We start from the raw sequence: 21,542 nt of genomic DNA, 5'->3' as shown, positions 1-21,542 counted from the left end.
AAGGTAAGATTACATTCAGAAATCATGCAAACCTTATTTCAAAGACCCTTATCATTTCCTGGTGCTCCCCCTTCCCTAAAACCAACTACTGTTCTGAAACTACTGTGATGTTGGGATAATCAAAGCATATGAAGATACTTTATTCTATCAAAATCTTAAATGTCTCAAAGACTGGAAATTTGGATATTGTCATTATATTCAGATCTGATAATGGTTCGCTGTATTATTAGAGATATAATTTCTTATTTTCTCTGTATTTCTTGTCACAGCCATAAAATGTGAATAAACCCTATTTGTCTTTTCAGTTATATACAGTCATCCTTATCAACAGCCATTGAAAGCATTTAAGCATCAATTTATGAATGGAGCCAAGCTTGGCAGACAGAGGTAGATCATAACTTTCTCTGGAATATGGTTAATTTCCTTCTATGCACCACCATAATAGATTGAATACATTTATGACACAGTGATAATTGAATAATAAACATTTATCTGAATGAATACGCATAATGTTCAGGTGTTTCCATTACATAGAAATGGTTCCTGAATTTATATGGAAATTAGTGTGTGAAAAGTCGAGGTACATTTTATGTTTGGGCATGATAATGGGAAAACTTGTTTACTCAGGCAATTAATCCATGAAGGCTTTATTGAGTACTTGGGGTTTTAAAAGCAGTGATGACACTTGGCAGTGATATGATGAGGTTAAATGGAACTTTTAACTGAAAATGACAATGACAATAACCACTCTACTTCCTTAGCTCAATAAAGTGTTCCTTAGGGTCCAATGAGTGGCAGGTACACACAGAGCAGGACTTCTAAATTATGAGGGTGGAAACTATTCCAAAGATACCCCTATTTAAAAGTTGAAGTAGGTAGAAGACCAACGGGAAAGAGAATACTTTAATTCTGATGTTTTCAACAGATTGTACGCACTTGGTAATTTTTGCAAAACCTTGGCAATTCCTGCTGTGCGAATTTATTTCAAAATGAATATATAACATCAAACCACCTATAACAGGCAATGGTTTAAAAATAGGGAGGAAAAAAACCACACTGGTATTTTAATGAAATTAATCTAAATTGTAGGCCAAAAAAATCTCATTTTGTTTATGGATTCAAACTCTTTAGGAAAAAGAGCTATTTAAAAAAATTATTTTGGCTACCTTAAAATACAACTTTAAGTCACTGCTTGTAACCATAAGATTTTTCTAAGGCTTCTTTAGTTACAAACATTCTGTGAAATTCAAGGGGCATAAAATTCCATTCAAAGAAGGCAAACTTATATGAGAGGGAAACTAAGAAGCATTCAGTGGAAGCATACAATTTTCAGATAAAAAGAAAAAGTCATGAAAAATGGGGCTTGCACTATGTAAAAGGAATATCCTATAATTTTGTATCTATGTCATGTGTGAAGAAAGGAATCAGAATCTTGAAAAGGCAACTGAAACCTCATCTCCAATTTCCCTGTTCTCAAGCAGTTGGACAGGCAGAACAGAGATTTGGGATCAAGACACAATATATACATAGCTAATCACTAAGTCTTCAAGTCTCTCAGTCACTACTCTGAGTCGTCTAAAGGGTTGCATACAAATTGCTCGAAAAGGCTATTGATTATCAAGTGTTCCATATCAATTTATTTTTACTGCCCCCCACCCTTTTAGCATACATTTCTCATAGATTCATGTGTCCACCACCACAATCAGGACACATCACCCCCCAAAAGTGACCTCATGCTATCCCTTTATAGTCACACTCTCTTTCCTGTCCCAGTTTCTGGCATCCACTGCTCTGTTTTTCTTTCCAGAATGTCTCATAATTGGAATCATGCAGTATGTAACCTTTACAGACTTGCTTTATTCACTTAGCATAGTGCCTTTGGGATTCGTTGATGTTGTTCCATGTATAGTTCATTCCTTTTCATTGCTGGGTAGTATTCCATTGCATAGATGTACTACAGTTTGTTTATCCATTCACCATTTAAAGAACATATATTGTTTCCATTTTGTGGCAATTACAAATAGAGCTACCGTATACATTCATAAACTAATTTTTGTATAAACATAAGTTTTTACTTCTCTGAGATAAATATCAAGGAGTAAGACAGCTGGATCATATGATTAAGTGTATGTTTAACTATAAGAAACTGCCAAACCATTTCCTAGAGTGGCTGTACCATTTTATTTTCCCACTAGCAATGTATGAGGTTTCCAGTTGTTCCACACCTTTGCCAGCAGTTGGTATTATTGGTATTTTTTTAAGCTATTGTATATAGTGATGTCTCCTCGTGGTTTTAATTGACATTTACCTAATGGATAAAGGTGTTAAACATCTTTTCATGTGTTTATTTGCCATCCTTATATGATCTTTGGCGGAGTGTGTGTTCCAATATTTTGCAAGTTAAAAAAATGTTTTATTGAGATAATTGCAAATTTGCATGCAGTTGTAAAAAAAATAATAATGTGGAGAGATCCTCTGTACACTTTATCCAATTTTTACCACTGGTAACAATTTGCAGAAGTGTAATATAATATCACAACCAAGATACTGACATTGATACAATCTACCAGTCTTACTCAGATTTATCAAGTTTTACTTATACTAATTTGTATGCATATGTATTACATTTGATACAATTTTATCACCTGTATAGGTTTGTGTATCCATCACCGCAAGGATCCCTCATATTGCCCTTTTATAACTCCACCCACCTCTCTTTTGTGACCCCCTTCCTCACTCCTAACCCCTGGCAACCATGAATTTGTTCTATATTTCTAAAATTTTATCATTTCAAAACGTTACAGAAATTGAGTCATACAGTATACAACCTTGTGGGACTGGCTTTTTACACACAGTGTAATTTCCCAGAGATTCATCCAAGTTGTTTTGTGTATCAGTGATTCATTCCTTTTTATTTTTGAGTGTGTATACACCACAATTTGTTTAATCATTCACTCATTGAAGGACATCTGGGCTGATTCTAGTCTCTGATTATGAAAAATGAAAGCACTATTCATGTATGGGTTTCTGTGCGGCCATATTTCCATAATTTTGGATAAGTGCCAAAGAGCGCAGTTGCTGGATCATGTGGTAGTTGCATGTTCAGTTGTATAAGAAACTGTCAAACTGTTTTCCAGAATGCCTGTACCATTTGACATTTCCACTAGCAATTCAGGTGATCCAGTATCTCCACATCCTCACCAGCGTTTGGTACATTTTTCTTTTTAGTTATTCTGGTAGTGTAGTGATATCTCATTTTGGTATTCATTTTTTTACTATATATATTTTTATTGAAGTATAGTCAGTTTACAGTGTGTCAATTTCTGGTGTACAGCATAATACTTCAGTCACACAGGAACATACATACATTCATTTTCATATTCTTTTTCACCATCAGTTACTACAAGATATTGAATATAGTTCCCTGTGCTATACAGTGTAAACTTGTTGTTTATCTATTTAATATATAGTAGTTACTATCTGCAAATCTCGAACTCCCAGTTTATCCCTTCCCACCCCTTTCCCCCTGCCCCATAACGATAAGTTTGTTTTCTATGTCTGTCAGTCTGTTTCTGTTTTGTAAGTAAGTCCATTTGTCTTTTTTTTTTTTAATTCCACATATAAGTGATATCATATGGTATTTTTCTTTCTCTTTCTGGCTTACTTCACTTAGAATGACACTCTCCAGGGCCATCCATGTTGCTGCAACTGGCGTTATTTTATTATTTTTTATGGCTGAGTAGTAATCCATTGTATAAATACACCACAACTTCTTTATCCAGTCATCTGTCAATGGATATTTAGGTTGTTTCCATGGCTTGACTATTGTAAATATAGTGCTGCTATGAACATTGGGGTACATGTATCTTTTTGAATTAAGTTTCCCTCTGGATATATGGCCAGGAGTGGACTTGCTGGATCATATGGTAAGTCTATTTTTAATCTTTTAAAGAATCTCCATACTGTTTTTCATAATGGCTGCACCAAACTCCATTCCCATCAACAGTGTAGGAGGGTTCCCTTTTCTCCACAACCTTTCCAGCATTTATCATTTGTGGACTTTTGAATGATGGCCATTCTGACTGGTGTGAAATGATACCTCAATGTAGTTTTGATTTGCATTTCTCTGATAATTAGTGATATTGAGCATTTTTTCATGTGGCTATTGGCCATTTGTATGTCTTCATTGGAGAACTGCTTATTTATCATTTTGATATTAATTTGTATTTTCCTGGCTTTTCATGTGCTTTTTTTGCCATCTGTATATCCTCTATAGTGAAATGTCCCTTCAAGCCTTTTTGCACATTTCTAATTGGATTATCTGTGTTTTTACTGTCAAGTTTTGGGAGTTCTTTGTATTCTACATAACAGTCCTTTGGAATATATGTGGTTTGCAAGTATGTTCTCCCAGCTGTAGATTGTATTTTCATCTTCTTCATATGGCTTTCACAGAGCAAAAGTTTTGAGTTTATCAGTTTTTCCTTTTACAGATCATGCTTTGGTATCAGGTCTGAAGTAGTCTTTGTCTAGTACTAGATGCCAAAGATTTTCTCCTTTTTTCTCTAAAAGTTTTATAGTTTTACATTTAAGTCTGTTATCCATTTTAGGTTAATCACTGCATAAGGTGTGGTGTTTGGGGCAAGATTCATTTTTTGTTTATGGAGGGCAAATTGCTCCTATATTTGTTGAAAAGGTTATCCTTCCTCTATTGAACTTCATTTGCACCTTTGTATAAAATTGGTTGATTGTATTTGTATAGAAGCTATATCTGTGTTCTCTATTCTAATCAATTGATCGATCTTTGTATCTACCAATACTGTACTGTCTTGATTACTGGAGCTATATGAGTAAGCCTTAATAATGGGTAAAGTGAGTTCTCCCATTTTATTCTTCTTTATCAAGATTATTTTAACTATTCTAGGGCCTATGCCTTTCCCTATGAATTTTAGAATTAGCTTGCATATTTCTATTAAAAAAACTTGCTTACATTTTGAGAGAAATTATCTTAGCCCAGTGTGTCAATTAAGAAGTAATTGACATCTTTACTATATTGAGCCTTCTAATTCATAAACATGGTATGTCTCTCACAGATTTAGGTCCCCTTTGATTACTTTCATCAGCATTTTATAATTTTCAGCATACAGATCTTGTCTGCATTTGTCAAAATTATGTTTGTAGAGTCATTTCAATTATTTCCTTATCATTTTGATGTCTGCAGGGTGTGTAATGATATGTACTCTTTCATTCCTGATATAATTATTTGTATCTTTTCTCATTTTTCCTTTGTCAAGTCTTGCTAGTATTTTGTCAATTTTATTGATCATTTTTAAAAACTAACTCTGTATTTTATTAATTTTCCTCTACTGTTTTTCTGTTTTCAATTTCATTGATTTTTGCTTTTATTATACTTACTTCCTTCTTTCTGCTTATTTCAGGTTTATTTTTTAACTTTTTTTTATAAGTCAGTTTGATTTATTCTATTTTTATTTGGCATTTTTACTTTTCATTTTTAAAAGTTTAATAATTTTTTTATAAAATTTACTGTATTTCTTCAAATCTAATATACCATTGATACGTAAAACACATCATTATTTTATGTGCTACTAAGAACAATAGAGATGTTGCCAATTGTAATTACAAGATGCCATTGATTCTAAGATAAATCCCAATTTTAGAGGTGTTAAAATTATTTTTACTTTATCTCTTTACTTTTCTCTTCATTTTTTAGGTTCTTGAGGTGGGAAGCTTAGGTTATTGGTTGGTGATACTTCCTCTTTCCTAATGTACACATTTATTCCTGTAAATTTCCCTCTTAGCACTGCTGTTGCTACGTCCCACAAATTTTGATATGTTGATGTTTTCATTCAGTACAACGTATTTTTAAAAATTCCCACTGAAGCTTATCATTGACTAACAAATTTTTTCCCAGTCTGTTTTCTGTTTGTTATTTGGATTGTGTAATTTGTATTGTTCTGTTTTCAAGTTCAGTAACTTTCTTGAGCCTTCCTCTTTAATCCATGGATTATTTAGAAGTTTTCTGTTTAATTTTCAAGCTATCCTTTTCATGTTGATTTCTAGTTTAATTCCACTGTGATCTTTGAACATATCAATTCTTTTAAACTTGTTAAAGTTTGTTTGAGGGCCCAGGATCTGGTCTATATTGGAGAATATTCCATCTCTAGTTTTCCCACATGAACTCTTAAAGAAAAAGAAATAGTTAAAAATATGTGAGAAAGTAACCAAATCATACTCTAGATATATACTAATATACACTAATAAACTAATAAAGTTTATTTTAAAGCATTTTCCAGTGATGATGCTATTATATTTATCTGGCTACTTTAAAGAAATCATGCTTAGAAACCAAGGAATAGAACATTTCTAGTTGAGTGATAGAGCCAAGGGAGTGAGCTCTGAGATCTCTCCACAGAGCATGCCTGTAGCCTTTGCTTCTTACCAGGACCCTGGACCATAGCATATCACTACCACCTGGGTACAAATACTGTTTAAAATCATGAAGTGGAAAGTGAATATGATTGTGAACACCGCTATTCTACTCTTCTTGAATATCCTTTTCTGAAAGGAATTTAATTTTCTATAATATATTGTTGTACAATTAAAGAGGATATTTACAACTTTTTTATGGACTCCAATATATATGTCATAAAAGTGTATATTTGCAAAATAAATTATTGTTGTTATGTTATTATTGGTAAGTATAAATTGTAAAATAAAATTTTAGAACAGTTTTTACTAAATTGTTAGTAAGCAATTGTTAGGAAATAATTGTTAGTAAACAGTTTTCAGTCAGTGGCAGTAAACGTTGTTTAATTGTCCTCCTCAAAGCGCAATAAGCAGCCTTCCTGTTCATTTTAGGGCTTCCTGTTCATTTAAATAAAAGGCTTCATGTGCCATGTTGGCACTAAATGGTCACTCATAGCAACCAAGCGATCCTGGTTTCTATGTTTTGAAAACACACATGGGTCTCTAATTATGTCACAGTTGATTCCTTTCCAGAAGGCTCTCTGTTATGTCTACCTCCTTATATACATGTTTTGTTATTTTGGCCAGCAGGAAATAACTTCTTCATGACACAAGACAGCATCAGTCACAACCTCTCTTGAAAATAACTGTCAAAAAGACAAAGAGGAGTGCAAAAAAAAAAAATGTTGCTTGCAGAGGTTTTGAGAAGCAGTCTGACTTTCCATATGTGCCTGTTATGGGTTGAATTGTGTCCCCCTCCAAATTCGTATGTTGAAAACCTAACCCCCAGTATCTCAGAATGTGACCTTATTTGGTGATAGAGTCTTTACAGAGCTAACCAAGTTAAAACAATGTCATTAGGGTGAGGCCCAATAAAAAGAAGAAATTTGGACACAGAGACCGACACACATAGGAGGAAGATGATGTTAAGACACAGGGTAATGACAGCCATCAACAAGCCAGACCCTTCCCTCACAGCCCTCGGAAAGAACCAGCCCTACCAAAATGTTGATTTGGGCTTTTAGTTTCCAGACCTGTGAGAGAATAAATTTCTGTTGTTTAAGCCTCCCATTTTGTGCTGCCAGCAGCCCCTAGCACTGTATTAGTGCCAAAAAACACAAAAACCACAGCAGCAGGTTTCCAGCCAACCACCATTATGGGAGTGTAGTTCAGCACAGTGAGTTTTCTGTGGTCACTTGAGAAAAAAAAAAAAAAACGCAGAGAAATGGCTGAAAAGATTTCTCTGTAGTTTTTCTCTTTCAGAGCTGGGTGAGATTGTGAGCTGAATAATAACTTACCCACCTGCAATATCATGCCTGCGGCCCTTTTCCAATGGCAAGTGAATCCCTTTGATAGTATAACTCCCAGAACTTTTTCTTCCTCTTCTATCTATTCAATAAATTAATCAAAGTTCAAAGAATCTCCCAAGTTGAAGACCTTCAACCTTAAGAAAGGCAATAAGCCCAAGCAACTTTTGTGAGACTTGACATACGTCCTTCGGCAAACTTTACATTACACAGGAGCATTTGTTGCTTTAAACAATGGAGGTAGAAGGAAGAAACCAGTGTACTGAGGATCTATATGTAGCTTATCTCTCTGTGAAAGGATAGAGTTAGCTTATACCTGGACTGGGATAGCTCTATGCTTGTCTCCAGGGATGCTGAAAATCTACTGACCCTTGGCTAAGATAAGGATGAAATGTGCTAGTTAATGATGTATAATGTGCTATTTAAAGTTGAAAATTCCCTTAGAGACATCCTGTACTGGCCTGTCTACTTTGCTTAGGGATCTATGGATTGATGGTTTGTACCTGGTTTCACTGTTTCCACAGTCTGGTTTTAGTTGTGACCCGTGAAGTATTAAAGACCACTGTCAGTGAACTTGTATCTCAGCTTCCTTGAAACCAAGATACCTTGAACATGTCTTAGTGGTCCATAATTTGAATGCAAAGCACATCCTCTGCCATTGAGCAAGTTCTCCAAGAGATGCTCCTCGACATATCAACCCCCTGAGTGATTGACTATACTGTCTTTCTCCTGTTATATTTACCTTTATTAAAATCTTTTGTGTGAAATATTCTAAGTCCTTTTAATTGTCTGACCATGTGATTATCATATCCTTGAACCCTAGATTTAAGACTGAGACCTTGGGCCTCTCAAAATTTACCTTAAAAGGTAAATCAAGACCTAGTCCTGGAGACCACAAATTGGAAAGAAAATGACAAAGCAGTAGAGGCCCCAATCTTGATGAGTTTTAAGGCAGACTTGAGGCCTGGATAAGAGGCCCTAAAGATGTCTGTGGAATCCTGGATCTTAGTTCTATATGTAAGTGGAAAAAAATTGAGGAGTAGCATAGGCATAAAATAGACACTACTGGGCCTCTGTCAGGAATAAAACTCTGATTGGTAGGGGGACGGTTGAGCCTGCAAGTGAAATTAAAGTGGGGTCTGACAATTATTTCTGCTGATTGGCATGACTTCTGTTCTTCTAGAGATTGTCTTTGGGGCCAAAAGCATTATAGAATATAAGGGAGTAAAAGCTACAGCATAATGAAAATTACGCAATTAAATCAAGGTCATCTGCCAAAGGCAGACATTCTAAATAACCATTAAATCCACTGCCTTCCATAAAGTATGTGTTTTGAGTATTGTTGGATTAAATTAATCAGAGACAGCTTTATATTCTGGGCACTATAGAGGCTCTAAAAAGGATTTCTCTCATAAAGCATATGTGAATAGAGGAGTTATGAAGTACAAGAGAACAGCAGAAACACTTATACACAGAAAAATGCCTTGTAACGCTAATCAGAATAAAGAAAAGTTTAATAAGCACTAAGAGAATGTCTAACATTAGAGAAATGGTTGAATAAATTATAATACATCAAAATGATGGAATATTATGCAGGCATTAAAATGATAATTAAGATTATATAGAAACATAAACAATATGTTTGATGTAATGTTAAGTAAAACCAGCAGAATACAAAGGGGCGTATAAAAATATGAGAGACTATAATTAATATGCAAATTGAAGAAAATATATTGAAATAGTGTCTTATCATAATTGAGAGTGGACCATTTGCTTTTAATTAAAATATTTTGTTATAGAGATTGTGTGTGTGTACATATATATATATGTTTTCTGTATGTATCTATCTATATATAGACATAAGACATTTAGTGGTGGGCATTTTAGTTTGGATTATTTTTGAGATGCTTTCTTATCATGTATAGCAACACTTTCCAATAGAACTGGCTGCAGAGATACATCCATTCTATAAATCTGTGCTGTCCAATATGGTAGACACTAGCCTTGTGTGTCTGCCAAGCATTTAAAATGTGGCTAGTGTGGCTGACCAATTTTTTTAAAATTTAGCTATTTAAAATTTAAATTCAAGTAGCCACACTTGACTAGTGCTTATCATGTAGCTCTCTAAATAGCACTAATTTAGTTAGAAGATGAATAAAATTTAGTAGTAGGTTCATTAGCCTGAATTTTTTCCAATGTCGTTAATGTTTTTTCTATAATCAATTGGAACCTTCAAAAGTACTCTGTCATTCAGTTTTCCTTTTGGAGCAAAAGATCATGCAAAAAGTCCACCCTGCTGAGCTGCAAAGGATAAAATAGGTCAACTTACTTCTCCACTTTAGTAGAGTTTTGGTACATCAATTTTGGTTCATCACATATCTTTACTATAATGACAAATATACCAGAGAGCTGTAGCTCCTCAAACAGCTGCCCCTTTCTGGTACAAAAGCATGAGACCCGAAAACCACCAGGTCATAGGTTCCCTGGCTTACCCTGGCCGGAAAGATGCATAAATAAAGGGCTCTTGGACAGTTAATAACCAAGTGAATATGAATGGGGAAGAAATGAACATCAGTTTCCCCATTTGAGAAAATGCAAAGGCTCCATTTAACTTTTTTTAAATTCTTATTTTTAATTGAAGTGTAGTCAACTTACAATGTTAGTTTCATGTGTACAGCAAAGTGATTCAGTTATACATTTACATACATATGTATATTCAGATTCTTTTCCATTACAGCTCATTACAAGAAATTAAATATAGTTTCCTGTGCTATACAGTAGGCACGTGTAACTTTTTTTTTAATCATCAGAATCTTATTCCCATGTGTCCCTAGTAATCAGTGCCCATCTGACTTAGGCAGATCCCATCCTGACTCCTGCATTGCCATACCTCCTCTTGCTTCTACATCTTTGTGTATCCATACTCTTAACCACATCTTTCCACTCTTATCCCCCTCTCCACCATGGAATGCCATTTTTATCTCAAAAGAAAGTATTGAATTAGATCTTGATGGATAGAAGAATTTAGACTAGAGATGAGTAAGAAAAAAAAGACTCAAACTGAGTGTGATGTAATTCCCAAACTCCTTCAGAGAAGTAATGATTATTCCTGATAATATACTTAGGGACTATGCTGATAGACCTAAATGAAATTTTTTAAATTGATAATGCTGTATACTAACCTAGCCTGTTATCTATCAGGCAGCAGTCTAAATATCTTTAACCAAACATTCTTTTTCATCTTGTATCTGCCCTAACAATGATTTCCTAATCAGTCTTTATTTTCCCCTGTATCTCTATCAAGAGTAAAATCTTTTACTTGGCTAGTTTAGGGGACAAATTTCTTATATCAAACTTAAAAGAAAACTTTGACATAATGGAGTTGTCATATATGTTTTCCTTAAGAATTTGGAGGCCCTATCAAGATGGCTAAACTCATGAGAACCTACAAGAGTGAAGCAATAACAGCCCTGAATCAAGTAATACCACACCAAGAATGACACTGAAAACTTGGAGAGGAAGTTTGGAGCCAGAGTACTGGATGTTCACATGGTTTGGGCAATTGCATTCAATGTTCCCACCTCTGCTGCTCCTGTAAGTGCCTGGAAAGGTCATGTTGGAAGGATGCCATAGGACTGGAGAAAAGGTGAGTTGGGTTTAATACCATAGTGTATTAAATTATGTTACTAAGAGATGTTTTAAATTATCTGACTAAGGGATGACCAAAGATTCTAGCAAAGATTGGGTGGGAAAGTGCTAATTTTTTCTTTTGGTTTCAGGAAGTTATTCTGTGTTTTGTTGGCAAAGATTTTCTATCTTATTTTCATTTTCCTTTTAGATAAAATTGTATAATTTACCCTGCAATTTTTCACATGTTGGTCTCTGTCTTTAAATGGTCACTTGAAATTCTTTATGTGTGTGACCAGAGAAATTTTAGGTATAAAGGTCTGCTTGCTTAAAACACCTTTGAAAAATTAAAGTTAATTAATTGTAGGACTTGGTCATTTGTATTCACCATAAGAACCATCTAATTCAGAGAGATCCATCTTGAGATGAAGAAAGAACATAAAACTCATTCACCTGATATCATGAAAATATGCTATCTTATTCTGTGATATTAAAGAAAATAGTGACTGAGAGATCAACTGGAATAGACTAAGAAATGGAACTACCTCTAGAAATATAAATAATATTATCTAATGCAAACTATTTACTTACTTACTGTTGCAGGTTGGGTTCTCCTGGAACTAGACCCAGAGACAGAGTTTAGCAGGCAGGATGGTTATGAAGGGATCAGCACCTATGGGAGGTAGAGGGATCAAGTAGGCATGGGCAGAGGGAGAAGTCCAAACTGTAATGCAGGCCTTACAGATATTCTGGGCAACCCTACTGGGCACTCAGGAGTTAGAATAGCCCTTTAGAGTTGTTCCTTGTCGGGTCAGGATAGATGCACATTTATATCTTCACGTGGATCATGGGAGTAACTTTGTGGCTCCCTGGAGCTGAGATATCCCTCACAGCTGTAGGCTTCCTGCTTATGTCACTCTCAGCACCTGAGGCAAAGCCTTTAATGAGAGGGAATCTGGGTAGAATATAAGGGATCCATCTTCCTAGTTATTTAATTTTGTGAAACTAAATTATTTAATCTGGAGGGAAATTAACAAGATTGTTAATTTTATCATATTTAATGGGGCACATATTTAATTAGTCTAGGGACTTAGCTTGTGTACATTTAAATATGTACATTTAGAATAGTCTCAACAAATTATACACAAAAAGGAGAAATAAAAAAGAAAAAAGTATGCTCAAAAAGGAGCAATTAAATTTTAAGTAATAGCTGAACTTTAGGCTACTAAGATAAAGGAATGAACATGGATATCAGACCACTTTTAAGAAAATGTTCTAAATGAAGACTTTTAAGCAAAACTGGCATAGTTTTAATGTTATGTAATAAGTAAATATTAGATAATTATAAAATTTTATTTATTACTTTTAGTTATAAGTCACACACAAATTAAACTAATATTAAATTTGTTTTAAAAGATACTTACAACATTCTAGATTTGATAAAGAACATCTACCAGAAAACCCTACAAGTAATATCATTCTTAATGGTGAGAAACTTGAAGTATTCTAAGATCAGGTACAAGGCAAGAATGTTCCCTCACACTACTCCTTTCCAAAATCATACTGGAACTTCTAGCTAATACAATAAGACAAGAAAAGGAAATGAAAGCCATACAGATTTGGAAGAAAGAATAAAACTTTGTTTGTAGATAATACTTTCCATGTGGAAAACCCAAAAGAATTGACCCAAAACTCCTGGAATGAATAAGAGATTTTAGCAAGGTTGCAGGAGACAAGGTTAATATATAAATGTTAATCATTTTACTATATACCAACAATGAACAGGTGAAATTTGAAATTAAAAACACAGTACCATTTATATTGGCACCAAAAAATGAAATATGTAGGCATGAATCTAACAAAATATATATGAGGAAAACTATAAAACTCTGGTGAAGGAAATCAAAGAAGAACTAGGTAAATGGAGAGATATTCCATGTTTATGGATAGGAAGATTCAACATTTTTAGGATGTCAGTTCTTCCACCTGAGTATATAGATTCAATGCAGTCTCAGTCAAAATTTCAGCAAGTTATTTTGTGGATACCAATAAACTAATTCTAATGTTTATATGGAGAGGCAAAAGACTCAGAATAACAAACATAATATTGAAGGAGAACAAAGTTGGAGGACTGACATTACCTGACTTCAAGACTTACTATAAAGCTACAGGATTTAAGACAATGTGGCATTGGCAAAAGAATGGACAGGTAGATCAATGGAACAGAATAGAGTTCAGAAAAAGAACTTCAGAAATATAGTCAACTGATCTTTGACAAAGGAGCAAGGGCAATACAAAGAATAAAGATAGTGTTTCTATAAATGGTGCCAGAGCAACTGAATAGCTTCATGCCAAAAAAAAAATTGCCACAGACCTTACCCCATTCACAAAAATTAACTCAAAATGGATCACAGACCTAAATGTAAAACACAAAACTATAAAGCTTCTAGAAGAAGCTTTTAACATAGGAGAAACTTCAGATGACCTTGGGTATGACAGTGACTTTTTAGATACAATACCAAAGGCACAATCCATGAAAGAAATAATTGATATGCTAGACTTCATTAAAATTAAAAACTTCTGTTCTGTGAAAGACAATGTCAAGAGAATGCAAAGACAAGCCACAGACTAGAGGAAAATATTTGCAAAAGACACATCTGATAAAGGACTATTATCCAAAATATACACAGAATCCTTAAAACTCAACAATAAGAGAACATTTGTTTTCATATTCTTTTTCATTAAAGGTTATTACAAGATATTGAATATAGTTACCTGTGCTATACAAAAGAAATTTGTTTTTTATCTATTTTTAATATATATATTAAAATATATATATATACACATATATACATGACAGGGACATTATGCTGTACACCAGAAATTGACACATTGTAACTGACTATACTTCAATTAAAAAAATAAGAAAACAAAAAAAAACCTGATTTAAAAATAGGCCAAAAATCGTAACAGACATCTCACCAAAGAAGATATACAGATGGAAAATAAGCATATGAAGACACTCCACATCATATATCATCAAGGAAATGCAAATTAAAACAAGATACCACTACAAATCTATTAGAACGGCCAAAATCCAGAACACTCAGAACACCAAATTTCAGTGAAACAACAGGCATTCTCATTCATTGCTGGTGGGAATGCAAAACAGTACAGCCACTTTGGGAGACAGCTTGGAGATTTCCTACAAAACTAAATGTACACTTATCATATGATCCAGCAATCACTCTCCTTGGTATTTACCCAAAGGAGTTGAAAACTTATGTCTACACAAAAACCTGAACATGGATGTTCATAGCAACTTCATTCATAATTCCCAAAACTTGTAAGCCACCAAGATACTCTTCAGTAGGTGAAAGGATAAATTAACTGGAGCATCCTGACAATGGAATATTATTCAGAGCTTTAAAAAAAATGAGCTATCAAGCCACAAAAAGACATGAAGCTCAGTTAAATGCATATTACAAGGTGAAAAAAGCCAATCTGAAAATGCTGAGTACTGTGTGATTCCAACTAGATGATATTCTGGAATAGGCAAAGCTATGAAGAAAATACAAGGGTCAGTGGTTGCCAGAAGTTGAGGGGATTAACAAGGGAACAGAGTGGATTTTTAGAGCAGTGAAAATACTTTGTATGATACCATAATGATGGATACACATCCTTGTACATTTGCCCAAATCCATAGAATATACAACACCACGAGTGAACTGTAATGTGAATTATGGGCTTTGGGTGATTATGATGTGTCATTGTAAGTTCATCAGCCGTAACAAATGTACCACTTCATTAGAGGATGCTGATAATGGAGGCTACTTTGCACATGTGGGAGCAGGGGCTATATGGGAAATCTCTGTATTTTCCCATCAGTTTTGCTGTGAACCTTAAACTACTCTAAAAATAATGTCTTCATTTTTAAACATTAATTTAAAAAAGATTATTATATACGTTCTTTCTGATTTTATCACATTGTAGAATATGATATAAAAGTATATACAATGCTTGATTTTACTTTCTTACAAAATAGTCTAAGTAGGATTTTCCTATACTTACAGGTCAGAAAAGTGATCATTTCTGACATTTGCCAAAGCTCAGTTTTTCTGACAGAAAAATGTTAGGGATAAATAAATATAAACATAAATGATCAACTAAATTGAATTATAATAACTAATATCCTTCTGATTTTTTATTCTTGTGAATTTCAGCCATTTCAAAAAACGTAAACCCCAGAATTACTCCATTTGTGCTACAGAGTAAAATTTCATTGTTATAATTTTCTGAGAAGCCTTTTTTAAAAATATCAATAACAATTGCATTATTATTTAATTAATTTACAACTTATTAAGGATAGTGCAATTGCAATTTAAGTCTTTCTTTAAACATTATGTTAGTGTACTTAATCAGTAATTTTAGGTTACCTGGAAAATTTTTAAAGAACTCAAAGTGAATAGAGATAAAAAGAGCAATGTAATTGGTCACCAAATAATAGTTTTAATTTGTATATTCTCAACTATATATAAACATATTTGTCCATATAGAAAGAGCACTTTCTTATAAGTTTACAAAGGTTAAAAGCTGAAGTTTAAATTGTGTGTGTACATGTTTATCTTATTTATTAAAAAATTTATTTTCTGTGAGAGGAAATACAGGCATACCTTGGAGATATTATAGGTTCAGTTCCAGACTACTGCAATAAAGCAAATGTCACAATAGAGTCACACACATTTTTTTGGTTTCCCAGTGCATATAAAAGCTATGTTTACACTATTCTGAAGTCTATTAAAGTGTGCAATAGTATCATGTCTAAAAGAACAATGTACATATCTTACTTTAAAAAAACTTTATTGCTAAAAAATGCTAACCATCATCTGAGCCTTCGAGGAGTTGAAATCTTTCCAATAATAACATCAAAGCTCACTGATCACAAATCATCATACCAAATATAATAATAATGCAAAAGTTTAAAATATTGCAAGAATTACCCAGATGTGACACAAAGACACAAAGTGGGCAAATGCTATTGGAAAAATGGCACCAAAAGACTTGCTCCGTGCAGGATTACCACAAACCTTCGATTTGTAAAAAACGCAGTATCTGCGAAGCACAATAAAGAGAATTGCCATAAAATGAGGTGTGCCTGTAGCAGTAGCTCAGAAGACAAAATAAAATGTCACTAGAGTACTTTCTCTTCTGAATGTGAGGCAATAAAAAGTTATTATTTGCTTTCAGTGTATTCTACCCAGATGGCAGATGATTTTTGTCTCATCCAACTGGACTGGGCATTCTCAAAAGTCTGTTAATTTTTACACTATTTTATGCTTTGGGGAATTCCATAACTATAGACAACTGTAGACAACTGACATAAAGAAGTAAATTCCTCATGATTATTATGGAGAAATTCTGTTCTAAGTGTTGTATGGTATTGCTACTCTCTGGATCTTTCTTGTCCTCAAACAATTGAACTATCTTCTGAAAACTATTATGATGTCGCTTTCCTCTGAGTTAAGACCTCAAATTCAGAATGATACAATGGAAAAGGTCTTTTTTTGCACCCTAACCATATCCATTGTTCCCAAGACAGCTGCTAGATAGCACCAAAGGATTTCTCCTCATAACCCAGAAAGTGACACTCTTGAGCAAGAGGGGATGTTAGAAATAATTAGATTTGTTTGGTATGCTCATTTTTAATCAGCTCAACAGAATGGTAAGAGCTGTCTTTTACTAGGATGCAAAGTTTGGAAAAACTGTCAAATCAAACAAGAAGCTCAACCTCCCCCAGCTTAATTTTGTACAAGACAAGTGCTGTAATACAAAGATGTTTTTAATAGTGATTAATCCTTTTAATAAGCATAGAATTCCACTTTTATTCCTAGGCAACAGGTAACATGATCAATGCTTCTCAAAAAATTTATTTCCAGATTTAAAAAATTCTTATCAGATGTTAGTGATTATGACACACATTTTACAGGAGAGATCCTAAAGTGCCCTAGGTTAAGTAGTTACTCTACTGAACATAATATATTTTTACCTTCATGATAATCAACTGAGTTGGTGTGAAATGTTACAAGGAGGTGTACGTTCATCAGAACTATACCCCAATAAGAGATCCCACTCTTGTTTGCTCTGATAGAGTTCTGGGAATAAAGTGATGGTCTCATCAGTCAGGGATTTCTGCTCTCACTTCACGTTTATTTGAAACCAAAGTCATAATTTGTAGACTCACAAATATTTCTGAACAAAATATCAAAGATAACCTAAGAGATTTGGTAGAAAGGCCCTTAGCAGAGACTCTTGACTATTTCAGTGTAGTTAGGTTTGAGGGAATAAACTCATGAATACATGGTAATGTAATCACTATAGTCTGATATCTGAGAGACTCAACCTATATGGAACTTAAGATGCATAATTTCCAGGACTATTTTTTCCAGAAATAGATGACTTTATGAAACTAGACTGTTGAACAATATCAGTAGAATACAGTTTAATTATGTAGAATTGAGTAAAACCTTTGACAAAAATCTAATAGTGATTATTTTCTTGGAACATGTAGTATTGTTCTTAATAATCTACTTTTAATAGGTATGTAATGAAACTCTTTTCTTCCTTTTTTTTCCTCTATCTCTAAATTTCAATTTAATAGGCTATCATTTCAAACTGTGGTTTAACCTGTAGTGTAAAATTCATGATTAAATACTTACTAGACTAGATCTGCCTGATAATAGTTTAATCCTATAGTGATTGGCATATTGTTTAAACTAATACGAAAAAAATTATGAAAAGAGGAACTTACGCTTCCAGGAAAATTGGAGTAGCAGGGACCTGATTTACCTTCCTGTTAGGAACAACAAAAAGCGGACCAAATATATGAAACAGCAGTTTCTGGACTATGATGAGAAATCCCAACTCCCCTGCTGGGAGGTTATCAGAAAAGGCCAACTGGGGAGCCAGCACTCTCATCTCCATAGGGTGGTAATGAGCTTCCCTAACGCCTCCACCATATGACATCAGAGAAAACCACATAGAAAGCTTAGAGTTCTGCCTCCACCTGGTGGTAACAAAGCATCCTTCCCTCTCCTTCTTGGGATGGTCTCAGAGGAAAATCAGAACTTTCACAACCATTCAGTGGTAAAGAGGCCACCACCTCCTGCAGTGTCACTGGAAGCCAAGTGAAAAGCCTGCACCTCTACTGCCACCTTAAAGTAACTAGGCGTCCCCTCCCCCTCCCACTGGCATGATATCAGGGGAGGCCTAGTGGAGAGTCGTAATTTTCACCATTACTTAGTGGTTATAAGGCAAATCCCCCATGGTGTCAGTGGAGGCCATGTGGTGAGCAGTAATTAGGTGCCTCTCCCCCTACCAGCCATGGTGGTTTATCCGGGAAGTCAAAGTTGGAAGCCTGAACTCCTACCTCTGCCCAGCAGTAAAAAGAACCCTTCTTCCCAAGTATGAACAGAGGCCGAGAAGAGAACCTGCCAGTAACATGATAGCACTTTGCTTCACTCATCTGAGCAGTTTCAGAAAATGCCTGCTAAAACACAAGATAAAAAACACCCAACTATCTAGGTGTCAATTGAAAATCACTTGTCATACCAAGAACCAAGATATCAAACTGAACAAGATAACCAACGTATACAACATTGAAATAACATAGCTTTTAGAATTAGCTGACAAGAATATTAGAGCAGCCATCATAAAAATGTTTTAATAAGTAATCACAAACACATTCAAAACAAATGGAAAAGATAAAAGACCTTGGCAAAAAAAAAAAAAAAAAATAGAAAGTCTTAGCAAAGAAATAAAAGGTATAAAGAGGAACCAAAGAGAAATTTAAAAAAAAAAAATCTAATAACAGAAAACTCAGTGGGGAAGTTCAACAGCAGAATGAAGAGGACAGAGGAAAGAATCAGTGTACTCCAAGATAGAACAGTAGAAATTACACAATCTGAACAACAGAGAGAAAAATGACTGAAAAAAATTTAAGGAGATCCTATGGGACTATAGCAAGTGATACAACATTTTTGAAATCCCAGGAGGAGAGGAGAAATGGGAGGAGGTTGAAAAACTATTCAAAGAAATAGTAGCAGATAATTCCCTAAGGCAAAAGACATAAACCTATGGATTCAAGAAGCTGAAGGAAACGCTGAGAAATTGTCAGCCCCAAATTCTATATCTAGTGAAAATATCCTTCTGAATGAAGAGAAAATCAAGACATTCTCAGTTAAAGAAAAACTAAGAGAATTTGTCACCAGCAGACCAATCCTAAAAGAATGACTGAAGGAAGTTTTCTAAACAGAAAGGAAGTGATAAAAGAAAGAATCTTGAAACATTATGAAGGAAGAAAGAACTCAGAGCAAAAATGTGGGTAAATAACACATCACTTGAAAATGTTGACACGAATAGACTGATATTTATATATATATAAAATGTAATACCTAAAGCAACCACTAAAAAAGTTAGACAAAGAGATACTCTCAAAAATATTGTGGATAAATCAAAATGAAATTCTAAAAAATGTAGTAATCTACACAAAGCAAAGAGAGAGAACAAATAAAAAAAATAAAAGAGCAAACATAAGTCTTAATACATCAATATATCAATAATTACATTATATGTTAATGGTCTAAATACAGTTGTCCCTCGGTGTTCTTAGGTGATTAATTCCAGGACCTCCCCAAAGATACCAAGATCCACGATTGCTCAGGTCCCTTATATAAAATGGCATAGTATTTGCATACAACCTACATACATCCTCCCATAGTTTAAATCATCTCTAGATTACTTATAATATCTAGTGCAATGTAAAAGTAAATAGTTGCCAGCACGTGGCAAATTGAAGTTTTGCTTTTTGGAACTTCCTGGAATTTTAAAAAATATTTCTGATCTTCCATTGGTTGAATCCACAAATGCAGAACCCCTGGATACAGAGAACTGACTATATACCGGTTAAAAGAGAGAAATTGACAAAGTGAATTAAAAAATATAACTCTTCTGAAAATCAATTAAATCAAAAGAAAGTTGAAAAGGGAAAAGAGACCAGATGGGGCAAGTAGAAATCAAATAGCAAGATGACAGATTTAAACCTACATATCATTATTCACATTAAATGTAAATAATCTTAATAACTTGTTTAAAAGGCAGAGATTGCTGATCGGATAAAAATACAAGACCCAAGTATATGCTGCCTAGAAGAAATGCACATCAAATATAAAAACACAAGTAAGTTAAAAAAGTAAAAGGATAGAAAAAAAGTATACAATAACACTAGTCAAAAGAAAGCCAAAAAGCCTTTATTAATATCAGATAAAGTAGATTTCTCAGCAGATAATATTAACAATGACAAAGAATAGAATTATATAATGATAAAGGGGTCAATTCTGCATGAGGACATAATAATCTTAAGTACTTGGGCTAAATAAAGAAAAATACTGACCCAAAGGCTATATATTATATGATTACATTAATGACACTTCGAAAAAGGCAAAGCGATAAGAAAACAAAACAGATCAGCAGTTGCCAGGGTTTGGGGGATTTGGGGAGGGTTTGACCGTGAGGTTGCTGATTAATAGTTTCCATTGGATGGAGGCTGAGAAAGGGGTTGACTATTAAGGGAAAGCAAGAGAGACATTTTGGGATAATAACACTTTCCTACATGGTATCATGCTGGAAGATACATCTCTATGCATTTGTCAAAACACATAGAGTTGTACATCACAAAGTGTGATTTTTACTATATGCAAATTTTAAAAAATATTAACCAAGATGTTGGGGAATCCCAGGTTGAAATTCAGACTGTGAAAAGTGAAAATGACTGCATTTCAAAGAGTGGCATTATCACAGTGAAGGGAATGGGGAAGACAAGAGCTGATGTAAAAGCTTTGGAAATAGAATTTTCATTCAAAAAGACAAAGGTGAAAAGAACTGTTCATAAGCACTGTTCTAATTGATAAATTTGTTTATCTCAGAAATTCTGAAACTACTTTACATGAATACTATGACTGAATAAATTTTGTAGAATATTGTAGAATAGAAGTCAGCATGCTAGGGTCTGCGGGCCAGATACAGCTGATTTTTGTACAGCCCACAAACAAAGAACTTTTTTTTTTTTGC

This window comes from Camelus bactrianus, chromosome X, assembly GCF_048773025.1.
Source record: "Camelus bactrianus isolate YW-2024 breed Bactrian camel chromosome X, ASM4877302v1, whole genome shotgun sequence".
In the NCBI taxonomy this organism is placed as follows: domain Eukaryota; kingdom Metazoa; phylum Chordata; class Mammalia; order Artiodactyla; family Camelidae; genus Camelus; species Camelus bactrianus.
Note: the sequence above shows the minus strand (reverse complement) of the source record.